The sequence below is a fragment of the Triturus cristatus genome, chromosome 7 (genome assembly GCF_964204655.1).
Source record: "Triturus cristatus chromosome 7, aTriCri1.1, whole genome shotgun sequence".
In the NCBI taxonomy this organism is placed as follows: Eukaryota; Metazoa; Chordata; class Amphibia; order Caudata; family Salamandridae; genus Triturus; species Triturus cristatus.
The window spans coordinates 559,344,609-559,369,703 of NC_140590.1; the positions used below are offsets into that span (position 1 = coordinate 559,344,609).

General features: G+C 45.8%; 1 protein-coding gene across 4 annotated transcripts in view; it reads right to left on the minus strand.

Annotated features, from left to right (window-relative positions):
* SLC16A5 (solute carrier family 16 member 5) overlaps positions 1 to 25,095 on the minus strand; it is a 529,473-nt gene that overhangs the window by 272,712 nt on the left and 231,666 nt on the right. For 2 of the 4 annotated variants that reach the window (XM_085617058.1, XM_085617057.1), the window contains exon 3: positions 14,663 to 14,724. The exons of the other annotated variants lie outside the window; for them this stretch is intronic. The gene's annotated coding sequence lies outside the window, so the exon portion shown is untranslated. The remainder of the gene's footprint in view (positions 1 to 14,662; positions 14,725 to 25,095) is intronic. 4 annotated transcript variants of the gene reach the window in all.

The window sequence follows — 25,095 nt, forward strand, 5'->3', positions numbered from 1 at the left end:
AAATTGCTGGCATATGAGACATCTCTGACAATGGCTCTCAGCTATAAGCCGAAACTTAGCATTATACCAGGTTTGTTTGAAAAGTCTAATCATGGCATCTCTGCCTATGTGGGCCTGCCCATGGCACATCTGTGCCATGGAAGAGATCATGCTATTAGGCATTACTGGTCTTCCATCTCTGTAAACCCAAACTCTGTCTACTTCTCGTTGTGTACATCCTGATTTTATCCACTGTTTCTTCTCCTCTTCCCCTGCTTCTTCCTGCAACTGTCTAACTTCATCCCATGTATTTACGGTGTTAGTAAAAAAGCAAGGGACATAAATCCATTTCCTTTTCCCTGTTACGGTTTAATGAAGTTGGATTTCGTGCACAGTATTGAGCTAAGTCATTGGCAAATTCATTGCCTGCTGACACGTAATCTGTTCCTTTCCTGTGTGCGCTATATTTTATAACAGCGATCTGTTTAGGCAGCTGTATCGCCTCAAATAATTTTCCAACTATTTCTGCATTTCTGATTGGAGTTCCACTCAACGTCAAGAAACCTCTTTGGGACCAAATTTGCCCCAAATCATGCACCACTCCAAACCCATACTGGCTGTCAGTAACCACAGTGACTCGCAAATTCTTTCCCAACTTCCATGCTGTAATCAGTGCTCAGCAACTTGAGCAGATCGTACTCCTCTCAAACAAGATGCTTCCAACACAGTCGCTACGGTGCACACAGCATATGCAGCACTCAAAATCCCTTCTCCAGTTCTTAGACATGACCCATCTACACCCATCACATAGTCACTCTCTTTCAAAGGCACGTCTTTTATATCCGGACGCGGTTTGGTGCAAAAACCAAGCACTTCAACACAATCATGATCAACATCATCTTTCACTTCTGCATTCACAGCATTAAGCAGCAATGTCGATGGGTTCACATTAGTGCATCTTACAAGACTCACATTTGTAGCACCCAAAATCACCTTTTCATATTTAGTTAGACGACTATGAGTCATGAACTGTGTTTTACTTCTTGTCAAAAGGATTGCCACATCATGGGGAACAAATACTCTCACAGGGTATCCCATTACAATTCCTTCACTCTGTTCCAAACTTTTGCATGTGGCAGCAACATCCAGGCAATGCTACAGCTACTGGATCTAGTACAGCTGAACTATAAGCAATCGGTCGTCTCAATATTCCATGTCTCTGTACTAACACAGAAAGAGTACATCCATCTCTCTCACTGCAATAAAGCTCAAATTATTTTCCATAATCGGGCATTCCAAAGGCCGGTGCTTCACATAAGCTGTCTCTCAATTGTTTAAAAGATTTCATCTCTTCCTTATTCAGCTCAAGTGGATCTCTCACATCACTCTTTGTCAAACGTACTAATGGTTTTGCAATCAACGAGAATTGGCTGATCCACTGACGACAGTATCCCACCATTCCAAGAAACATTCTGACTTCTCTCTGTGTCATTGGGGCTCTCATTCCTTTAATGATTTTAATTCTGTCCCTTGTTACTTTTCTCAGGCCCTTTTCAATCTTATGACCTAAGTATTGTACTTCTTTCTGACAAAACTGCAATTTTCATGGTGATACTTTAAGTCCTCCATCTGCCAAATGATTTAACAATGCAACTGTGTCAACCACACATGCTTCTCGCATCTTCGATGCCACCAGTAGGTCATCGTTGTATTGAACAAGCACCGAACTTTCTGGCATTTTTAAATCTTCCAGCGACTTCTTTAAAATCTGATTAAATATTGAAGGACTCTCTGTATACCCTTGTGGGATACGGCACCATGCCAAAATACGCTCGCTGAACCGGAACGCAAAAATTTCTTGGCTATCAGGGTGCAATGGAATAGAAAAGAAAGCATGACACAAATCAATGACTATGTACCATTCTGCATCATGTGGGATCTGATATAGAATTACGGAAGGGTTTGGCACAATGGGACAGCAAGGGACAACAATTTTATTCACCTTTCTCAAATCCTGTACTATTCTAAATGTCCCATTTGACTTTTTCTTACCCATGATCGGAGAGTTACATGGACTGCTCATTATCTCTCATTATCTCTCTTAGAATTCCTTGTTTAATCATTCTGTCTATTACAGGTGTTACCCCTGCAATTATTTCTGGTATTAATTTATACTGAGGAACATTCGGGTAATTTACTCCTTCTTTTACAGTTATTTTCACAAGATCTACTCTTTTCATTAATCCAACATCTTCTCCTGTGAAATCCCACACTTCTGTTTTCACTGTTTCTTTTAACTCCTGATGTATTCTCTCTTGATCAAATAAAACAAATGCTTCAGTAATTTCTGGTTCTAGGTTAGCCATTGTCATTATATACAGTACATCATTGTCTGGAGTTTCAAAGGCTATACCATCAGGTGTAAAAAAGATGGTGCAGTTCATCTTGCAAAGTAAGTCCCTTCCTAACAGATTTTCAGGACTAGTGTCACACACTACAAAACAATGCATATCAGCAAATTTCCCTATTCTAACTTTTACAGGATCAGTAAGATAAGCGTTATCTGTTTATTAGAAACTCCAACCACTTGGATTGTCTCACCCGAGAGAGGAAGATTTTTCACTTCCGCTGATCTAACAGTTGAACGAGTAGCACCAGTATCCACTAGAAAAGTAATGTTTACTTCATTCACTTTTCCATCCACAAAGGGTCCCGCCTGGTCTACCTCTAGAGTTTCGCCAAGTACGCACACCTCTTCCTCTCCTAGGCACCGTCAATAACTCTCTTCTGACTCACTTTCATCGCGTTGCAGCCAATACTGCGAAATGGCACTAGCGCACGGTAGCTTTGTTACCTGTTCTTCGTTGTAGAATCCTGTCTCATTACTGTATCTTTGAGGATTTACGTTCCGTGGAAAAGGTGGCTTTGGCACCTGACACTGTTGGGTAACAACCTGCTGCTGTTGCGGCAGTTGACAACCCACCTCCTTCTGCACCTGTGGATTTAATGATGAATTATCACCATTAGCTTTCGGTGGTAATTTACACTCAGATTTCCAATGCCCTAATTTTCCGCAATTATGACATGGCCATTTCTTTTTAGCTTCATCTATGCTAATCTGTCCTTTTCGTTTTCCAATATTAGGTTTTGGTCTTGCTTGCCCTATTCCATTGGCTTGTTCGATTAACTGAGCTTCTTGTCGCTCTGCTACCTTAACCTGTGCCCACATTGCCTTTTCTTTCAACTTACGCTGTTTGGCTTCAATTTCATCACTAAAATATTTTGCATGTCGCAACACTTCATCTATCTTTTTGTTTTGCCAATCTACTGTATGCTGTTTAATCATTTCACTAACTTCAGGCCTTAAACCATAAACAAATCTGTAAACAAAATTACTCAAATCCTTTTCACTTAATTTCTTGTCTTTACTGTATTGTTTAAAAGCCAACAGTAACCTTTCGTAATATGCATGCACCGATTCCTTAGCCTCCTGGTGAGTTCTGTCAATCTTTACCCAATCGGTTTCTTTCGGAGGTACTTTATTTTTCAAAAAAATAATTACCTGATCATATTTTTTCATTACTTCTGGATCTGGGGCTCCCGTTTTAGGATCCCTAGGATACTTTTGTGTTGGCTAATCTATTGTAATCTTACATTCTGTCCATAAATCTGCAGGCACAATTATATCAAAAAGACCATTCAGATTTATCCACAATACCTTTGAAAGTTTGACAAACCTATCTACCTGTCTGTACCATTCAACTGGTTTTTCTCTCAACCTCAGAAAATCATTTGTAAATAACAAAATATCCTGTCTAGTCCATGGAACATGTACATATCCTCCTCCAGGAATTTCTCTCATGGGACATTCTGTTACCACTGGCTCTTTTTCTCTCATTGGGAAAGCTAGAGAGGCCTTGTCTGTAGTCTCCTCTCGCCTTCTAAACCATCTACTTTTCCATCGATCCACATCCCCTTATTTTCTTAACAATGCAATTAATTCTTTAATTTGGGTTAACCTACCTGTCGTATTCAAATTTTCAATGTCTTTTCCAGTAAAATCTACTCTGTATGGCTTCTGTAATGACCTTCTCAAAATCTATTCCCATTTCACCCGCCGTCTCTTCTAGTTTTTCATGCAAAGTCCTTGCTCTCCAAGTTAGGCTTTTATACAAAAACATTAATTCCTCATCTTGGTATGCTTTTAATTTATCAGTTGGAATGGTTCCTACAATTAACTCTTCTAAAGTCACTTTTAATTTTGCCACATCTAAAGGTTGTGGTTCTGTGTCCTTTTTCTGTAAACTTCTTAACCAGTCACTTGATTCTTCAGATGTTGGTCCTACAGGGGTTGTCGCTATTCTCATTTTATCTGCTATTCCCTCTGGGGTTTCCGTTGCGGATTCTGTTGCCATAGGTGTCTTATTTGCTGGACTTTGATTTACAGTAAAATTTTTAGGGGTACTTAATCCCGATATTCCTGCAGTAACCTTCCGTTCATTTCATCCTGAACTACTCCTTTCTTTCTCCTTTTGCATACCGCAATTATACGGGACAGTTAAACAATGCTCACTATCTTTTTGTTTATCAACAACGGGTATTACTGGTCCTATAGTTACAGGCACAGTCACTGCTTCCATATTCTTTGTTAATTCTCTAATCTTTTCAGTTAATTCCAGTGTAGTTCTAGCTAATTCTGCAGATTTTTCATTCTCAGTTCTTACTGTCTGTGACATTTCTGAATCTTTAAATGGATTATTTTTTCCAAAATAATTCGGCATTTGTTCAAATTTTTTTTTAATCGTTACAGCCTCCTGTGGTGGTGCACTTGGCATCACCAACGCAGAACCCTGCTGATATGGAGTTTTTTTTTAATAAAACATGTCCTCCAGCACTTCATCCTCTGATTCACTCCCTCCATATCTGTAACCTTCTGACTCTGTGTTATTTCTCTTTTCTGTACATTTTCTACCACTCATCTCGCTAGCATTTCTCAAAGGAAACATACCATCAGTCATGCTTGTATTTCGCCATTTTCTCATTCTGTCATCATGGCTTTCTTGTCCATAGTGTCTACCAAATACATAATTATACCTTCTCCCACTCCGATGTCTTTCCCTTTCATACATCTCTTCTTCCCATTCAGTCAAAGCCTCAAATTGGGTAGGTCTGGGTTTTGGTTCCAATCTCATCATTCTATCTCTCAAATTTCGTAGTACTGCCAGACTAAATGAACCATTTTACGGAAACGCTAACACTCCATCATCTTTGGTATACTTTGCCCAATTCTCCAACCAAATACAGTTATGATAACCATATTTCGCCACCATAAATGATGCAGGCGTTTTCGGTGGTGGAAGTATCTGTCCTTCCCTACAATTGGCTTATCCTTTTTAAATAGGTCTTTAATTTTTCCAAACCATGACTTTTTCTCTTTTTCAGGTGGATCATAGTACATCATTTTTATTTTCAAAAGTTCTTAATCAACTAAGCTCCGCAAATCACCTCTTCACGGCTTCTCCGTATTCTGACCAATCCTAGCGCAACTCACACTAACACACCAATCCGGAGCATCTACGTCACTCTTGTAATTCTCCAATCCCAGCGCGTCTCACACTAACGCACCAATCAGTGAAAGCTTTGTCTTTCTACCGCTGACCAATCCCAGCGCGGTCTTTCTGACGTCAGCCTTGCCCACTGCTCCTGCTGACCCCTCCTTTACAAAATGTTTTCGGCAAACTTTTCTTACGTTTTCTTTAATCAAAATCTGTTAGTAACAACATAAAACATCTCCATTGCCTGTTTCGCTAAACAAAAGAGATAGCTTTGTTCATTTACACAAGAATTCTGTCTTTCCAGTATGTTATGTTATGTTATGTTATGTCCATTTATAGCGCGCTCGGATACTCGTGAGTGTCCCGGTGCGATACCAAAGGGGTGCAAGGAGAGGCTATCAGACAAAAAAATGTGTTTTAAGTTTCTTTTTGAACACCACTGGGTCCTGTATGGAACCAAGGGCGAAGGGGAGGGCATTTCTATGCCACACTTGACTTCACCACAAGGGAGCTGCCCCCCAACCTCTGGAACCGAAAACGCGGAACCCGAGCAAAGCGAAGGGTCAGGGATCGAAGGTCCCGCGAAGGAACGTAAAAAGCAAAGCGCCTCTGAAGATAGAGGGGACCGTAGCCATAGAGGGCACGATGAGCCAAAACCAAAGATTTGAACTTGACCCTATCCGTCACAGGCAGCCAATGAAGAGAGCAAAGTTGGTGAGCTACTCTATTCCTTGCCGAGATTCCCAAAAGCAGTCTAGCCACCATATTCTGGACCACCTGTAGTTTTTTAAGCAGATAGCCAGGGACGCCGGCATAGAGGGCATAGTCCAATCGTGACAGAATCAGCGCACATGTAACTGTTTCTTTTGCTGCCTGCGGAAGGAGTGGGAAAAAGTTCCAGAGAGTATTGAGTAGGCCAAAACAACAACCAGCTGTTTTCTTAATATGTGTTGAAAAAGAAAGACTCTCATCGAACCGAACTCCCAAGTTTTTAGCGGGCTGTCCCCGAGAAAGGGGCAGTGGGGAGTCCCGCGGCCACAACTGCTCTCGAAAATCAGCGGGAAACTTGCCAAAGAACAAAATCTCAGATTTTTGTTCATTGCACTTAAGCTGTGCATCCGCCAACCAATTAAAAATGGAAACTAGACAATGTTGCGCCGCTGAGACGGAATCAGAGGTCTTATCCCAGGTAAACAGAAGCTGGGTATCATCCGCATAGGCCATCACCTTAGCCCCGAGCTCCTCTGCCAGATATATCAATGGCGTAATATAAATGTTAAAGAGGAGAGGGCTAAGGGAGGATCCCTGTGGAACTCCAGTGGTAACCAATTGAGAAGAGGAGGAGAAGGGAGGGAGCCAAATCTGCTCAGCCCGCTCCTCCAAAAAAGACCTGAGCCAACCCCAGCCAATCCCTGACACACCAACCTCTGCAAGACGGGCCAAAAGAAGAGCATGTGGGACCATATTGAATGCCGCTGAGAGGTCCAGCAGAATTAATGCCCTTCCACCGGCATCGAGGCACTCCCGGATGACCTCCACCACCTCAACCAAAACCGTCTCAGTGCTGTGAGAGGCTTGAAATCCTGATTGTGCTGGATGCAGTAGTGCCTCAGTCTCCACAATTTCTGTAAGTTGCTTATTGTCCACCTTCTCACAGACCTTGGCAATAGCCGGTAGAAGGGAGATGGGCCGATAGTGGATCCAAAGAGGGTTTTTTAAGAAGTGGCAGAATGTTCGCCTGCTTCCATCCCTGGGGAACAGCTTCTGTCTGAAGAGACAGATTAATAATAAAGTTCATCTCTATATATACACTCTCAGCTGCCGCTGCCAAAAGCCTGGCCGGGGAGGCGTCCGCGGGAGAACCGGACTTGAGTCCCCGAAGGATTTTGAGAGATTCCAGGGGGTCGACTGGTTTAAAAGCTGACAGCGAGCAGGTGGGAGCCACAGATTGTACCGCCAGAGACCCCTCACGGCAACCGTTACCAGAGGGAAATGTAGCCTGAATGGCCTGAATTTTATCTCTGAAGCAACCTGAGAGAGTGTTACACCAGGCAAGAGAGGAAGGAATGACACTTGCTTGAGCCAACGGAGATGTGAAACTCTCCACAATGGCAAAGATTTATTTGGCATTATTTCTAGCGGAGTCAATGCGAGCTGCAAAAAATTGCCCTTTGGCCGTGGCAATAGCAGCATAATAGATTTTTTGCATTGCTCTAAGCTTCCTCTTGGCCAAGGGGCAATAGCCACTCCTGCGCCAGGCATGCTCCAAGATCTTGCAATCATGTTTAGTTGCTTTAAGAGTCGAAGAAAACCACGGTTTAGAGGACGCATCTCTGGCGGGTCTAATGGGCCGACGGGAAGCCACAGAACCAGCTGCCCTAGACACCCAACCAGTGAACCCTGACAGGCATTCCTCCAGTTGACCTGACAAAACGGGCCTGGCGGCGTCCAAGGCTTGTTTAAAATCAAAGGGATCAATTTTCCCAGAAACTGGCTTCTGGTGGAAACGCACCTGTGTCTCTACATTAGATACCATCCAGGAAAAATAGGATATATAATGATCAGACCAGGACACCGGGCGGGGATCCCTTAATGAGATGTCGAAATTAGAACAAATTGGGTCCAAAATGTGGCCGGCCTGATGAGTAGGAAGGCGGACGTGCTGGTTAAGTTGAGCAAGTTGAAGAGTATCCAGCAGGTCAATCACCTCCTTAGCATCGGGTCGATCCATATGTATATTAAAGTCACCTAAGACCATGTAGTGGGAGAACCTAACCGCCCTAGAGATGATAGCATCCCCACACGCCTGGAGGAAAGGGCCAGCCGGACCAGGGGGCCTATAAATCAAGGAGGCGCCAAGAGTAAAATGGGCTGACAGGTGGGCGCTGATATCAAGCACCTCACAACCTGCCCATGCAGTGGTATCCCCCAAGCGAAGATCCCAGATATTTTTATATATAATGGCTACAACGCCGCCCCTCCCCCCCTGGCGGTCGGCTCTGAGGATCTTATAGCCCACAGGGGTGGCCAGGGAGACGATGGGGTCAGAGGTGGAGTCAAGCCAGGTCTCAGTTAAAAACAACATATCTAATGATTTGTCCTCCAAGAGCCCAAACACGTCCGCATGATGTAGGCAGCGCTTACCTCTGGGGAACAACCTTTACAACGCAACTGTTACAACGCACTACACTTACAACGCATTTTTTACAACGCATAATCCATTACAACGCACTACACTTACAACGCATGACACTACAACGCATTTTTAAAAACTACCTTTACAACGCATTCCATTACAACGCCTACCATTACAACGCATAATATTACACTACACTATCCAACACTTACCCTACTGTTGCACCCCCTGGAGTTAGAATAGTAATTTTTACCCCTATACTATCCAACACTTACCCTACTGTTGCACCCCCTGGAGTTAGAATAGTAATTTTTACCCCTATACTATCCAACACTTACCCTACTGTTGCACCCCCTGGAGTTAGAATAGTAATTTTTACCCCTATACTATCCAACACTTACCCTACTGTTGCACCCCCTGGAGTTAGAATAGTAATTTTTACCCCTATACTATCCAACACTTACCCTACTGTTGCACCCCCTGGAGTTAGAATAGTAATTTTTACCCCTATACTATCCAACACTTACCCTACTGTTGCACCCCCTGGAGTTAGAATAGTAATTTTTACCCCTATACTATCCAACACTTACCCTACTGTTGCACCCTCTGGAGTTAGAATAGTAATTTTTACCCCTATACTATCCAACACTTACTCTACTGTTGCACCCCCTGGAGTTAGAATAGTAATTTTTACCCCTATACTATCCAACACTTACCCTACTGTTGCACCCCCTGGAGTTAGAATAGTAATTTTTACCCCTATACTATCCAACACTTACCCTACTGTTGCACCCCCTGGAGTTAGAATAGTAATTTTTACCCCTATACTATCCAACATTTACCCTACTGTTGCACCCCCTGGAGTTAGAAAAGTAATTTTTACCCCTATACTATCTAATACTTACCTGAAATGCAATGTAATATTATGCGTTGTAATGGTATGCGTTGTAAAGGTAGTTTTTAAAAATGCGTTGTAGTGTCATGCGTTGTAAGTGTAGTGCGTTGTAATGGATTATGCGTTGTAAAAAATGCGTTGTAAATGCATGCGTTGTAAAAGTGTGCGTTGTAACGTCATACATCCCTTACCTCTACCCTACCACAGAATATTTCCCTTTCGCCGATAAATTAGCACATCCCTCTACCTTACCATTCTATCAAGCAAAAGGCAAACCTGTTTCTCTGGGGATAAAACACATGTGGAGACTCCAATGCTCCTGAGAATTAAGGCCAGAGTTTCACACGAGAACCTATTACTATTCCACTCACACCCATGCATACAGAGATTTCCCTAACATAACACAATTCCGTGTTATCACAATTCTTGAAACCAGACAATGTTCAATTCCATGTGACTTCTCTTGCCACATAAATCCACTTCCTACTTCTCCGAAGCTTCAAATTTTCCAACTACACTTAACATAAACAATACTCAACATAAAGTGTTAAACATAAATTGATAATCATCAAACCAATACAATAATAAAACATTGACATATTCTCCTTACGTCACAGATTCTTTTTCACAACAGCTCATTCATACACTCATTCGTTGGTGGGCCCATAACACCAACACACTCGTCATTCAATCAATTTCACTCGAATCTGTAACACAGGAGAGGAAAAAGGCACGGGACATGTGGGTACCTTATTACCTATCAGGATTAATTTGCTTTACATAATATACACATTTTATATACAGCTTCAGAATCCTGACTTTAACATCAAGGCACTCCACTACTTGGTCGATGGACCAATTAGTTGGACTGGTTGATGGTGAATTAGAACCAGCTAAAACACAATTAAAGCATAGGAAAACATTTGTTATTTTCTGTAATTAATTTAAGAACCACAAACTAATTTCTTATTATTTCAATTTTGTTTATCTTACAGTTAATTAAACTCTTAAATTGTCATTTGTTTTCTAGCGCTTGTTATTTGATCATTACATTTATTAACGAGAAAAATATGAACATTCAGAAATTACTCTTAGACATAGATTTTCAGAAAAGTACATTGAATCATTACCAATTGAAAGATGATGACAGGTTCAGATCAAACAGGAAGGTATCTGCATTCTCAAAGGAAGGCTCCCTCGAACAGGTAGTCCAATCCTCACCAAAGGATCAAACCATCAGCAAAATACAGGATACAGCGTAGTAAAGTTCAGAATTTCAGCAAAGTCCGAACATCAATCCGGAGCATGGACCAATTCCACACACAGAATTTTGCGAAACGCTAAGAAATAACCCAAAGATATATGCAGCCACAACTGAGACCCAACGAACGAACCAACGAACGAACGCTGCTGCAACCAACCCTTCCAACTCCAACACCCACTCTCTCTACCCACAACGACACGTAATGATTGATGAGAGGGTTTTTATACCCTTTTCTGCCTTACTTCATTTTAGATATAGCAATTTTAGGGGCAGACCAACTGTTCTGATTGGACAGTTTGGGGTTATCTGCAGTTTATTGAGTTTTTCCCAGTGTAAACTGGTTCTCCATAATGACTTTTCACAAAGTTCTCAAATTATCATTGTCTGTTTTAGTTTCCCGGCGGGGAAACAGTAGTTGTATCTTTTTCCAAGGTAAAAGGGTCCTACGGCTAGGTCCTCTCTTTGTCTCTTCCTTAACTTTGAATTGGTCATCTTCTGGCTTGCAGTCAAGTTCCCGACTTTCGTCCTTGGCAGGGAACACGATGTCAGGAGTTCAAACTACCTTGTGATTTCAAGAGCCATCTGGGCATGCTCAGAAGTCATCACGTGCTCATGGTAGCATCTGCTTCAGAGAACGCCATTTTGGGTACTGCGGCCTAATAGGCCCGAATGTCAACTTAAGCAGAAATAGACATAACAGCAATTAAAATACAGAAATGAAAGTTCTGATGTTCAAACCCATACTAATTCCATGGCACTTCGGTTCCTCTCAAATCTGGGGGCGGGTCTGTCAGGTAGGGCAGCTAAAATAGTTAGCTTAGGGGGGATATTGTACATACCTTTATTTATCATTATTATTTTGCCTCCCTGCTGACCCCTTCCCTTTCCTTCCCCCGCTTGATCATCCCATTCACCTGCGCTATTATAGCACTCAGGGTTGGGACTGTCGAGTGGTGGACCCCTTTTAGTCATCGAACCGTTCCCGTGGAATCATCGCACTGACAGAATGATCAGCCCACGTATTTAATTCCTCCTGGGCGGGTTGATACAAAAGATGGCCACTTTAGAGGACGTCATAGTAGTCCTGGCTGCGGCACAACAAGATTTAGCTGCCTCTCGGGCAAAAACCGAAGCCCTTAGACAGAAAATCGAACAAATGCAGCGAAACCCCTTTGACGTAAGTACAGGGAGGTACTCTTGGGGAGTCTTCTCCTCACCAGCAGTACCATTTAGTGTAGATATGCCCACGCCAATTCCACTAGCCACACTAGAAAGATTCACAGGAGATACCCATAAGGTGCGGGTATTCCTCACACAGATAGTATTGCATTTTAATTGTAAACCTAAGGCTTTTCCTACCAATCAGTCAAGAGTAGCCTTCACAATCTGATATTTAGCTGGAGACGCTGCGCAATGGGCTGTTCCACTGGTACGATGTGATGACCCCTTACTATATAATTGGGGGGCTTTTCGTACTGAATTCGAGAGGGTGTCCGATAAAAGAGCTGCTGCATTTACCGCAGATCGTGAACTACTCGGGCTAAAGCAAGGGAACAGAGACTTATTGATATATATCAACACTTTTCAACGGTTGATAGCTGAAACCGACAGGCCGGAAGCAAAACAAGCTGCCTTGTTTTACCAAGGACTGATGGATGAATTAAAGGACATAGTGGCACCTATAGATTCGCAGTCCACCACACGTAAGGAGCTCATCAATCTGACTTTAAGATTGGACCATAGACTAGCAGAACGCAAAAATGAAAGAAGGCGAGTCGACAGACCCACTACCAGATTTGAGAGGAACCGAAGTGCCATGGGAAGCGGTAGTAATACCACAAAGCCGATGGAAATAGGCACCGTAAGAGCTTCTCTCACCACTGAAGAATGAGAACAATGTAGGAAGAATGGTCTATGCCTATACTACGGGAGGAAAGGTCATTATGTAAAGGACTGCTTGGTCAAGCCAAAAGGTAGGGCTAGGGAGGTGCAAACCAGTGCCACCACAGAAGTAAGGAATGTGGAAAACTCCAGAGCTCAAGAAGACACGACGGGAAGTTTTTGGGCGAAAATATTGTTCCTTCTGGCAATCAGGGGTTGAGAGATCCATCGGTTCATTTTTATATAACATTGCAAGTACTAATAGACAAGCAGTGGCACACCTTAAAGATATGTTGGATTTCGGAGGCACTGGACTCTTTATGGATAATGAGTTGGCCAATAAGTTACAACTAGTACACCTTAGAAAACCTGGACCAGAGACAGTAGTGGCAGTAGATGGGCGACATTTGGCGTCAGGACCCATCTGTTACAACACTAATGAAATGGAAGTCACATGTGGAAATAGTCAGCGGGAAATTCTAACCTTTAACATCATATAAGCCCCACAATATGGTATAATATTAGGACTTTCTTGGTTGCGTAAGCACAACCCCTTAATTCATTGGAGCAAGGCGTTGTTGGAGTTCATGTCTCCTTACTGCTTGAAATATTATCAGACAAAACAGGAAAACCCAGCAAAGACATTATCTGCGCAACATGTAATTGCCACAGCCGAAGAGAAGGAGGTGGATTTGCCCCTACAATACCACGACCTAGAGGATGTATTCAATGAAGAACAGACAAACATATTACCTCTGCATCGAGTATAAGTCTGCCAAATTGACCTGACCCCTGGAGCAGTGATACCATGCGGAAGGATCTATGCCCTCACAGAGCCGGAGAATGAACACCTACTGAAGTACCTAGATACCTATCAGAAGAATGGATTCATATGGTCTTCGAAATCCCCAGCAGCCTAGCCCTTGTTGTTCATCCCTAAAGCGAATGGCGAATTAAGGGCTTGTGGGGACTTCAGAGCCTTAAAGAACGTTACCATGAAAAATCGGTATCCATTGCCTTTGATTTCGGTTTTATTGGATCAGGTTGGTCAAGCCGTAGTATACAGAAGACTGGATCTCAAGGGTGTATATCATTTGGTGAGAATGTGTAGGGGGAAACGAGTGGAAGACAGCATTCCGTACTCGATATGGGCTTTTCGAATATTGGGTCATGCCATTCGGATTGTGCCTCGGCAGCATTTGAATTTTTCCTGAATGATGTACTCAGGAAATACCTAGACATAACCGCCATAGTTTATATCAACAGCATCTTGATATACTCCAACAAAGAAGACCATACTTCGCATGTTCAAGCCATATTACGAACACTCCGAGAGAATCATCATTTTATAAATTCAGCAAATGCGAGTTCCATGTGAAAAAGGTAGAGTTTCTAGGAGTCATACTATCTGCTAAAGGACAGGAAATGGCACATCGCAAGATACAGGCTGTAATGGACTGGCCCCAGCCACAAAACGTGAAGGATGTACAATGTTTCTTAGACTTTGCAAACTTTTATAGGCCCTTCATTAACCAGTTTTCGTGTGTAGTGACACCCATCACAAGACTGTTAAGGTAGAATGTTCCCTTCCAATGGACAGATGAGGCCCAGCAAGCCTTCATGGTATTGAAGCATGCTTTCACATCTGCGCCAATCCTAGCACATCCTGACAACGAAATACCCTATGTAATAGAAGCGGATGCTTCTGATGTGGCAGTAGGAGCAGTGTTGTCTCAAAGAAATAAAGATAACAAACTGCTCCACCCGGGGGCATATATGTCTCGTAAATTGAATCAAGCAGAATCACATTATACCATTGCATAGGAAGAGCTGTTAGCAATCAAAGAGGCCTTTGGAGAATGGAGACATTAATTGATGGGAGCGAAACATACCATCAATGTCTATACTGATCACCGAAACCAGCAGTTCATGAAATCAGCTCGACTACTCACCCCTCGGCAGCTAAGATGGATGCTGTTCTTTGTCAAATTCGATTTTGTGGTAACACATCGCCCTGTAGTAGATAACAAGAAAGCAGACTCCCTTTCACTACATGACAGTACTACAGAAACAACGAAACCATAAGAGCAGGCAATTATTCCCTCCAATAAGATAATTGGCCTTCTACAAAGGGATCAGTTTTGTGAGCAAATAAAACAAAACATGAAGAAACCTAAATGGAAGAACTGGCTAAGAAACAATCCCGCCTGGCAACTGAAGAAAGGGATACCGATAAGGGGACGGTTGTTAGTCCCTTGCATAGATTTACAGAAATTGGTGTTTCAGTGGTGTCACGAGAATCCCTTTGCAGGACATACAGGAATGGAAAAAACGCTGGAGAAGGTGTTACGTCAGTTTTGGTGGCCTACAGTTGGTCGAGACATACAAAGACAAGTCAAACAGTGTGAGACCAGCAGTCAAGCTAAATAAGATCATGGAACGACACAGGGTTTACTTCATCCTTTACCCACCCCTGAGAAGCCCTGTGAAAATATATCTCTGGACTTTATAATATGCCTGCCTAAAGACTAAGGATGTAGTACCATATTGGTAGTTGGTGATAGCCTCACCAAGATGGGACACTTCATAGCATGTCCGGCAATTCCCTCTTCTGCACAACTGGACAAGTTGTTACTTACAAACATTATACGCTTACATGGTTTGTCAACGGTAATTGTGTCTGACAGGGGTTCGCAATTCACTAGCCAATTCTGTAAGGTATGGTGTAAAACCCTTCAAATCTCAGCCAACATTTCCACTGCCTTTCACCCTCAAACAGACTGCCAAACGGAACTTCTTAACCAAACCTTGAAACAATACCTCCACTGCTACGTTTTCAACACTAAAGATTAATGTGTGGAATTTTTATGGCTTGCAGAGGTAGCATGCAACAGTGCCCATCACAGTTCGATCAAAATGGCTCCGTTCTTCTGTACTTATGGATTTCATCCTAGGTTTATTTCCTTGGTCCAAGCAATACTTACTGAGAAAATTCCCAAACTAAAGGTACAAACCAAAAGAACACAAGACACATTCATAGATGCTCGGAAACATCTACAAAAAGCCAAGGAGCAATACAAAAGGCATGCAGGGGCGTGGTCTCGCTGCAAATGAGGTGAGACGCGTGCCGCGCGAGCTCCGGCGGATCGCTACCTCCATTAGCTATCATAAGCGGAGCTGGGGCTCATTTGCTGCCGTTTTTTAGGGTGCACAGATGGCCGAAGGTGAGGAGCGTCTCCTGGCGAGCTGAAGCCACTGAGGTTGCACCGGTTGCGGTGGCACGGCCATGTTGCTCCGGCCTTCCACTGCTGAACACAGCGGCCCCCATCTTGTGGCTTTCAGGCCTGGGGCATACTGCGTGACCAGTGGGAGCTGTCCCGACCCTCCTCGTGGGGAGACTGACCAGGCCCCACTACGCCTATCGATGCCCTTGTGAGACGCTCGCTGCTATGGCCGCGCGCCCCCTGCCTGACTACCCGGCCTATTCTCCACACTAGCCTGAAGACATCCTTGCACTGCCCATGGGAGGGCCAATTCCTGCACTGCCATTGGGTGAAAGGCATGCCGCTGCACCTGTGAGCAACCTCTAGCTGTGACCGCACACCTCGCCGGACTGCCCATCTACATCAGCCTGAAGACTTTCTTATGTGGAGGCCCACCTGAGACCTGTGCTGACCACGCTGGGACGCGACGCACCGGATCTCACGCAACTGGGGTCTGAGGATAGACTGGCTTGACCCCGGTGCGCTTGCCGCCGCTCCTGGGAGACGATCACCGGATGCATGCCTTCTGGAGGTGAGGTGGGTCGGGTGCGGGCCCTGGCTGGGACATTGTGCTGTGTTTTGGGGGCCCGACCACATACTCCCACAGGATCACCGTGAGCTTTAAAGGGACGCTGTGGGCTCGACGGGGGATGCTGGACCTAAGTGCGGCTGTCAGCTGTGGAGCTGCCGTGACGGCCTGAGTGCTGGGGCCTTCTATGCTGAACCGCCTGAACCTACTGTGGAGCCTGACGCCTCTGGGCGGACCTGGTGCAAGGGACGGTGCCCCCGCTAGAGCCCTTGATCTGAAGATACCAGATAGGTGGGTCATGGGTGGACCTCAAGGACTATAAGGAGGGATTGGGCAAGTACCACCCTTGCGACTGCGGTATTGCTTAAGGACAAACGCATTGGGAGGGTGGCGGGATCATTTGGCAATCGGGCGCCCTTGCAGGCTCTCACACGGACCCTCGCTACCCTCTGAGACTGGAAACCAGCAGAACAGCCGCAGCACAATAATGACACGCACCAATAGAGGTAAAGACATTTCAGGGCCAACCTCCAAAGACAACTCTGTGGCGGCGATGTGGGGTAAGGCCCCACAGGCTGGAGGGGACTCGTCGCGGTAACGCTGGCATTTATGGCTTCCTTCATGTCCGAGTTGAAGTCTGAAATCGGCTCCCTACGTACCGAAGTGCACTCCTGTGTTCGGGAACTCAGGAAAGAAGTCGCAGACCTAGGTGAGCGAGTAGACGGGCTGGAAAAGACGGTCGACGCCCGCACAGAGGACCAGGAGCAACTCTAGCAACGCCTGGCCATCCTGGAAGACCAACACATAGAATTGCAACTGACGCAGGAAAATCGAAGCCGCCGGAATAATCTCCACATCCGGGGGGTTCCTCTCGAAGCGGAAGGGAAAGACATTATGACCTATGTGGCACAGCTACTCCACGAGGTATGGGGAGATGACAACGCCTCCCAGCCAGCTTTGGGCCAGGCTCACCGAGTCTCCGGGCCCGCGGGCAGCCGGGCCTCCTCCCTGACATTTTAACCAGGGTCCACTTTTTCACAGAAGAAGAAGCTATTCTCCGGGCGGCGAGAGCCAACCAGGATCTCACATATGAGAGGAACAAGATCCAGATTTACCAGGACCTGGCACCCAATACCTTACGCCGCCGCCGTGACTTTAAGTCTGTGACAGATAAGCTACGGAGCATTGACATCTCCTGTCAGTGGGGTCACCCCTTCGCCCTTATTTTTACATGGGAGTCCAAGCGTAGGGTAATCCGGTCCTACAAAGATGCGGCTCAACTACTCCGACTTCCTTCCTCACGGTCCACCAGTCCCACTCGCCCTCCGCCTTCTGCACGGATGCCTGCCAAGCCGACCTGGTCGACCGTATACCGGCGCAGACGCTCTCCACCCTTTAACGAACAAGCATCCTTGCAGGCTAAACAGGACATTATCGAGCACATCAGGTCCTTGGAGGGGGACAAATCAGAGACAGGTCCGGATTCCCCAATCCCCTGATAAACAGCTCCTGTACCCGTGACGGCCCTTGGAGCCTTCCTTTGGGAGCACAGCTCTTCCTAGTCGGTTTTGATGTTTGCTGTTGTAACTTCGACGCTACCCCAACTCCCCTTTCGCAGTGTAGCTGGTGCCGGAGCATTCCGCCTGGATGAACTAGATAGCAGCAGACGATCTACACCCCTCTGTTCCTGAGAGAGTGACGTCTCTGGGCTCATCCGAACCTTAGGGTGTAGTCTGGCCCGCGACTGGAACAGGATAATGTGGCCCGGTTGGCCAATGTTGGTTATCCACATTTATCCTTTCTAGCTTTCTACTTGTCTATACCTTTTTTCTCTCTCCTTTTTGTTTACTAGGTATGGCAGACGAGAGACCCCATGGCTACGATGCTCCCTTGTCGACAGGGAAGGCTCACTTCTGAATCTCCCTTCCGTTCCCCTGACATGCCTTCTGCGGTGGCATGATGGACTAACTTGGGATCCGTTCTACTTATGGCTCTTCCCGCCCCTTTAAAGGTATTAACCCTTAATGTCAAGGGGCTTAACTCTCCTAATAAGCGGCAGCAAGTGTGGCGCTACCTACTTCAACACAGCCCAGACATTATCTTTCTTCAAGAGACCCACCTCCTGAAAATAGATACTCCCCGCATGGCGCACCCAAAATATCCCCTCCAATTCTGAGCCACAGCAACCACCAAAACGGCTGGAGTGGCTATTCTATGCAGACCTGGTTTCAGGCAGGGGGACCCCAAAGTCTTCCGCAGTCCAGATGGACGTTTCATCAGGGCAGGGGTGGTGATCGGGAAACACCTATTTACACTGTGTAATGTCTATGCACTGAACCAGATGCAGGACTCCTACCTCTGAACGCTTCTGCGGGAACATGTGCCACATGGCGACCCCTCCTTAATTTTGGGGGGGAGACTTTAACTTTGTGTGGGATCATGCGATGGACCGTAGTGAAGCCTCTTCGAACGGGACGGGGACCATGTCCTCATCACTCCGGACACAGATAACAGACCTTGGCTTGATGGACTCATGGCGATATTACTCTCCGCAGGTGCAGGATTATTCGTACTACTCGCACGTCCACCACTCGTACTCACGTATTGATTATCTTTTTATTTCACACGACCTAGTAAAGGACACGTTAGTGGCATCTATGTCTGACATATTGCTATCTGACCCTGCCCACGTGGAGATCCTCTTGCAGGATCCGGCCGCTTGCCCCACCCGCCTCCCGCGGTGGCGCCTGCCGCTGCATGTCTTGCGAGATCCGGCTGATGTTGAAAGCATACTAACCGCCATTGACTCTTATTTTACGAGCAATGACCTACCTGAGACTCCTTTTCCTGTGGTGTGTGATGCCTTCAAGGCTACAATCCGCAGCCACATCACATCTTTATCGATTGCACGGGCGTGGGAAGCCCGCCGCCTGGAAGATAGCCTCTCCAAGGACATTAAGAAACTGGAGAAGCAGGATCAGGGCCATTCCTCGCTCGCGGGTCAGCGGCGACTCACTAACCTTCGGGGTCAGCTCCGCACCCTGCGCACCAATAAAGCTGAGCGGTCCCCGTTAGCCTTAAAACAAAGATATTTTGAGGGGGGGACAAAGTGGGCAGATTGCTGGCAAAGCGCCTGAGGGCACGTGCAGCGAAGGCCCACATAGCGAATATTCAATTGCCGGATGGAGAATGGGCCATCACGGAGCGAGCTAAATGCGAGGCATTTAGGGCCTATTACACTGCCCTCTATACGGCGGAAGCACCCTCCCAAGCCCACATTGATGACGTTCTGAACCAGTGTCCCTGGACTCCAATCCACCCACACCATGCCAAACAATTGGACGGTCCTCTCACGGCGGCGAAACTGACGGCAGCATTGAAAGATCTCCCTCTCGGGAAGACATCAAGCCAAGATGGCCTACCACTAGTCTTCTACCGCATGTTCATAGCACAACTTCAGCCACACCTCCTGCGATTATATAATTCCTTTTCGGACACGGAAAGGCCTGCGCCCTCCATGGGTATGGCAGAAATAGCTCTTATTCCAAAACCAGGAAAAGATCCCAAGTTATGTGCATCCTATCGTCCCATCGCTTTGCTGAACACAGACCTCAAAATCTACACCAAAATGCTTGCCAGACGCTTGGATCCCCACATGCCTGGCCTTGTGGAGCCGGATCAAGTTGGCTTCATCCGCAATAGACAAGGGGCGGACAATGTGCGTAGAATCGCGCACCTGGTGAGGAAAGCACATCACTGGAATATACCAGCCTGCCTTCTCTCGCTTGACGCGGAGAAGGCGTTTGACCGGGTGGACTGGGGTTTTCTTCGCGGCGCGGTGCTGCAAAAGATCGGACTGGGCTGGAACATGATTTCTATGATCGTGGCCCCTTATCTATCCCCGCAAGCTAGGTTTCGGGTCAATGGACAACTTACAGACCCCTTTTCCATATATAGGAGTACGCGGCAGGGTTGCCCACTGTCACCTCTGTTGTTTGCCCTGGTGGTAGAGCCTTTAGCAGAGATGATCAGGCAGAATGCGGACATACATGGAATCTCTCTTGGAGGCCGGCAGAATAAGGTAGCGCTCTTCGCAGATGACCTTATACTCACAATATCGCATCCACATACATCTCTCCCGGCGCTTCACACTCTGTTACAGTCCTTTGAGCAGGCTTCAGGCCTTAAAATTAATCATGGCAAATCTTGGGCTCTGAACCTTACGATCCCGAAAGAGGAGATACCAGTCTTGAAGACGCTCGCCCCTTATCAATGGGCCACGGAGCATATCAGGTACTTAGGGCTTCAATTGACACTCTTCTTGGGTAAATGGACCAAGGTAAATTGGTGAGAATGCAAGAGAACTATCTTGGAAGACTTACGGGGATGGAAATCCCTAACTATCACCTGGTTGGGTAGGCTTACCGCCGTGAAAATGTCGATACTCCCTAAAATCTTGTATTTATTTCAATGTCTCCCCACCCCTATCCCGCAACACCAAATACAGGGCCTCCAACGAGATCTCGCTAGCTTCATATGGGGCGGACGTAGGCCATGATTCTCTCACAAGATCCTCATGTTGCCGCGAGACAGAGGGGGGCTAGCGTGTCCTAACCTTCTGGATTATTATTGGGCCTCGCATCTCCGCTTTGTCTCGGAGTGGATAGCCATTGAAAGCGAAAAGATCTGGTTCCATATGGACAGGACGGTAACTGGGCGCACCATCTGGGATCTTGCGTGGCTCCATCGTACAGCGCGCTCACACAGTGCCTATATAGCAGTACCTACTAAAACGGTCCTGGATATATGGGACAAGGTAGCCGTGCGTAAGGGACTAACGACCTTCCCCTCCCCCATACTCCCATTGAAGGTAACCCACTCTTCCCTCCGGCCCTCCATTCACAAACGTTCGCAACTGGCTACAGGGGGGATGCAGAGTGATCAGAGACCTGTATGAGGGGGGAACACTTAAGACATTTGCCCAGTGCAGGGAGGACTTTTGTCTCCCACTGGGAGCGGGACTACAATATGCACAGCTGCGGCACTGGGTGTCCTCACCAGAGATACAACAGGCTGCAGTCCGACCATTCACCCCCTTTGAACGGCTGGTCCGTTCCTTCGATGAATCGAAAGGCCTTATCTCTCGGACGTACCAGATCCTACAGCACCCTCCGATACGAACTACACACTCATATCAACGCCAATGGCAATCGACGTCAACCACGGAAATCACACCTACACAGTGGAATCGCCTTTGGCGAGACATTCCTAGGGTCTATCGCAGCATCCCGCAGAGGGAAAATGCATATAAAATTATAACGCAATGGTATTACACGCCTACTCGATGGCACAAAATGTTCCCTGACATGTTTCCCTTGTGCTGGAGGTGTTCAAATGCATCTGGAGATTTCACTCACATTTGGTGGGATTGTCCGCTCTTGACCCTGCTCTGGAAGGAAGTCCTTAGTCATATTAAGGAGCAGCCGCGGCCCGTGGAGGGAGTTCCGTGGGGCGGTAAGGCGGGGCGGGGGAGGGGCAGGGTTGGGGGTTATAAAAACCGGAATATGGATAATTGCAGGTAAGTAAACAATTAAATAAATAAAACGAATTTCGTAGCGTGTGCTGCATCGCAAAATGCGATGCAGCGCGCGCTACGAAATTCGTTTTATTTATTTAATTGTTTACTTACCTGCAATTATCCATATTCCGGTTTTTAGAACCCCCGCCCCGCCTTACCGCCCCGCGGAACTCCCTCCACGGGCCGCGGCTGTTAAGGAGGTATTGGGCTTCCTCCTGCCTGAGTCTGCAACCACGATCCTTTTGAGCCTTAAACCTGCTAACCTAAAAGCACTTACCCGCAGCGACTGGGCTATAGCACTTCATATGCTTGGGGCGGCTAAACAACTTATAGCGTTGTACTGGAAAAAAACGGAGACTCCCCCAATAGCCGCTTGGTTCACGCGCCTATGGCATGTAATAACCATGGAACTTTTTACAGTGCGACTGCAATCACGCGACACCCGCTTCGCTGCCGTTTGGTGACCCTTAGTTCAATACCTCTGTAAAATAGAGCATGCGCGCTATCTACCCTCCAAGCTTACAGCGTTACCACTCTTTGAAGATGCCATACTCCCGTCAGACCCCAATAGGCTCCTCGCGTAACCAGACCAGGCCTGTGCGACGCTTCCTTCGACAAGCCTTAAGATATCCACTCTCAACACCATGCACTGCTGCGCGCATCTGCCCGTCCGCCCACCTGGCCGCTTTCGTTGTTGTATACTTCTCTTTTCTACTACCCCTCTTCTTTCGACTCTTTTCTGTCTATTCACTGCTGTCCACTTTATATGGGCCTCCTGCCCGTGTTCTCATTGTTCTTATTGTTAAATCAAAAAGGTCCTGAGACTTTCCGCAACACGCTAATATTGCTATATATACTATGTCACGCGGCCGAACCAACAAGGGTTGTAGGCGACATGCTGTGTTCCAAATTGTCTATTAATGCCTTTACATATTCTTGGAGAACCTTGGGTGAAACGCAGCCGGCCCTAAATGGGTTGTGGGCTCAATGCTGTGTCTATCTGGACCTCTGTTCTACTTTGTATTCAGACAATAAAAAATATTTTTTTTTTAAAAAGGCAGATACAGACGCCCTGGTTTGGAGTATAAACAATCATTTGCAATGCAATAGGTCTCGCATTTACACGAGTTTAAGCTATTGGCATTGTAAATGACGATGCTTTTTATTTAGGTTTTTAAAACAAAAACAAAAATAAAAGGCATTGTTATTTGCAATGTCAATAGCTCAAACTTGCATAAATGCGAGACCTATCGCATTGCAAATGCTTGTTTTCTGAAGAGGCTATCTCGAGTTTGCTGCTGTACCAGGAACCAATCAACCTAACCAAACTAGAGCCTTTTGCTATGCAACGATTTTCAACTAGAAAAAAAATCTCTTAAAAACACTTTACACCCCTTACACAATAACTTTTTGCACCTGCCCGATTGTAAATGCTCTGAATCGTACATCAGGCCATCACCCACTTTTTATTGATGTATTTGTTTATTTGGTTTTATATAGCATTAACATGACCCAGGGGGTAAAGCACTTTACAAGACGAAGGATAAAAAGTAATAAAGTTACAGTAAAGCCAGCACAACAAGACCAATGAAAGAACAGTGACTTCACAGGTGTGTTCATTATACAATTATCAGTCCAAACTGTACATATATGTACCAGCCTTTGCATATGCCATGGGATGAACAGTGGACTCCAGCGCCACTCTATCCAGGCTGGTGATTCTGAAATAATCAGGTAACGCTGGAGACCAAGTTTAGACTGGTTAATTAGCCGTGAACTCAGCAGACCTTATGTCAGATCTAGGCTCCACTGTTGCCGCATTTTGACCATTTGGAGACCTACTTTATTTCAACAGGCGGAATGTGCTTTCGGTGCCACAACCTACCAATTTTTCCTCCTCTACCACACCAGCCGTGAAATACTTCAAATACTGGAGTGGAGGGCTTATCACACAGGGCCATACGACTTCTCCATGACACCCTTGTTCCTCCTCCTGTGCACTGCTACAAGAGGCAGCACGGACATTCCACTGCCTCTAAGAGACAGCTGCAGCTAACAAGGCAAGCAATGTGTGTAGTAGTACGTCACAAGTTTGCAGTTAGCGGCTCTTTGGGGTCAGGTAGTGGTTGAGGGTAAGGCCTTGCGCCCTCAAGGCCCCCTGAAGTGTAGGGTCAGCCAACCTCTACAATATGGCTGCCCGCCTCAACTGGGCTCTCATAATGTAACCTGCTTATGCAATGTCCTATTGTAGGCCTTCTAGTGTTGTGGGGACGAAAGTAATGCTTTCAATTAAATAATAATACTAACATTTGAGTGCCAATTCATGTCACGTTGGAGACATTTGTTTACTGTAACTTCAATGTAACCTGAGTGGTTGTTCTGGCGTCTGAGCCGGTTAGCTCAGTTTAACCTGGGGAAAAGTTCTGTTGTCTACAAACAAGATTTAAAATATCCTTGGAAGAGACCGACTTGAAAAAAACACAAAAGCTGATAGATTTACGATATAAGTGATATAAGATCTTGATAACCTGTCATAGAAGGCCTTTTTAAATAGCACCTCATTACTTGAAATGCATGTAAACCTACACACCGTTTGTCCTCCGTAGTATATCAAGCATTCTTGGGGAGGTGGGCGTTTCTTTCTTTTCGGCACTGCATGAGAGGCTCAGACCCGTTTGACGCATCACAAAAATAACTTAATATTTCATGGCAGCCCTTCATAACTGCTTTGAAAACGTCGGTCAGCAAAATTAGGGTCGACCTTCCAGAGGAGCACAGGTTCACATTTTCGCATATTATACCAAGAGAGGTGCCCTGAATGGTGCGCCACAGGTCTCTAAGTCTCAGTTCGTGGCATGTGGCTGCCCACTTTTGCACCCAGCAAGCCAAAATAATGGACCAGTGGGAGGCCAAGCTGGTATTAAGTAGCTTTTGTGCTCGCTTACTTGTACGCCTGGCACGGAGAAGCAGCAAAGGGAAGACGACCTTCATAGAGTTATTTCACCAATTAGCCAT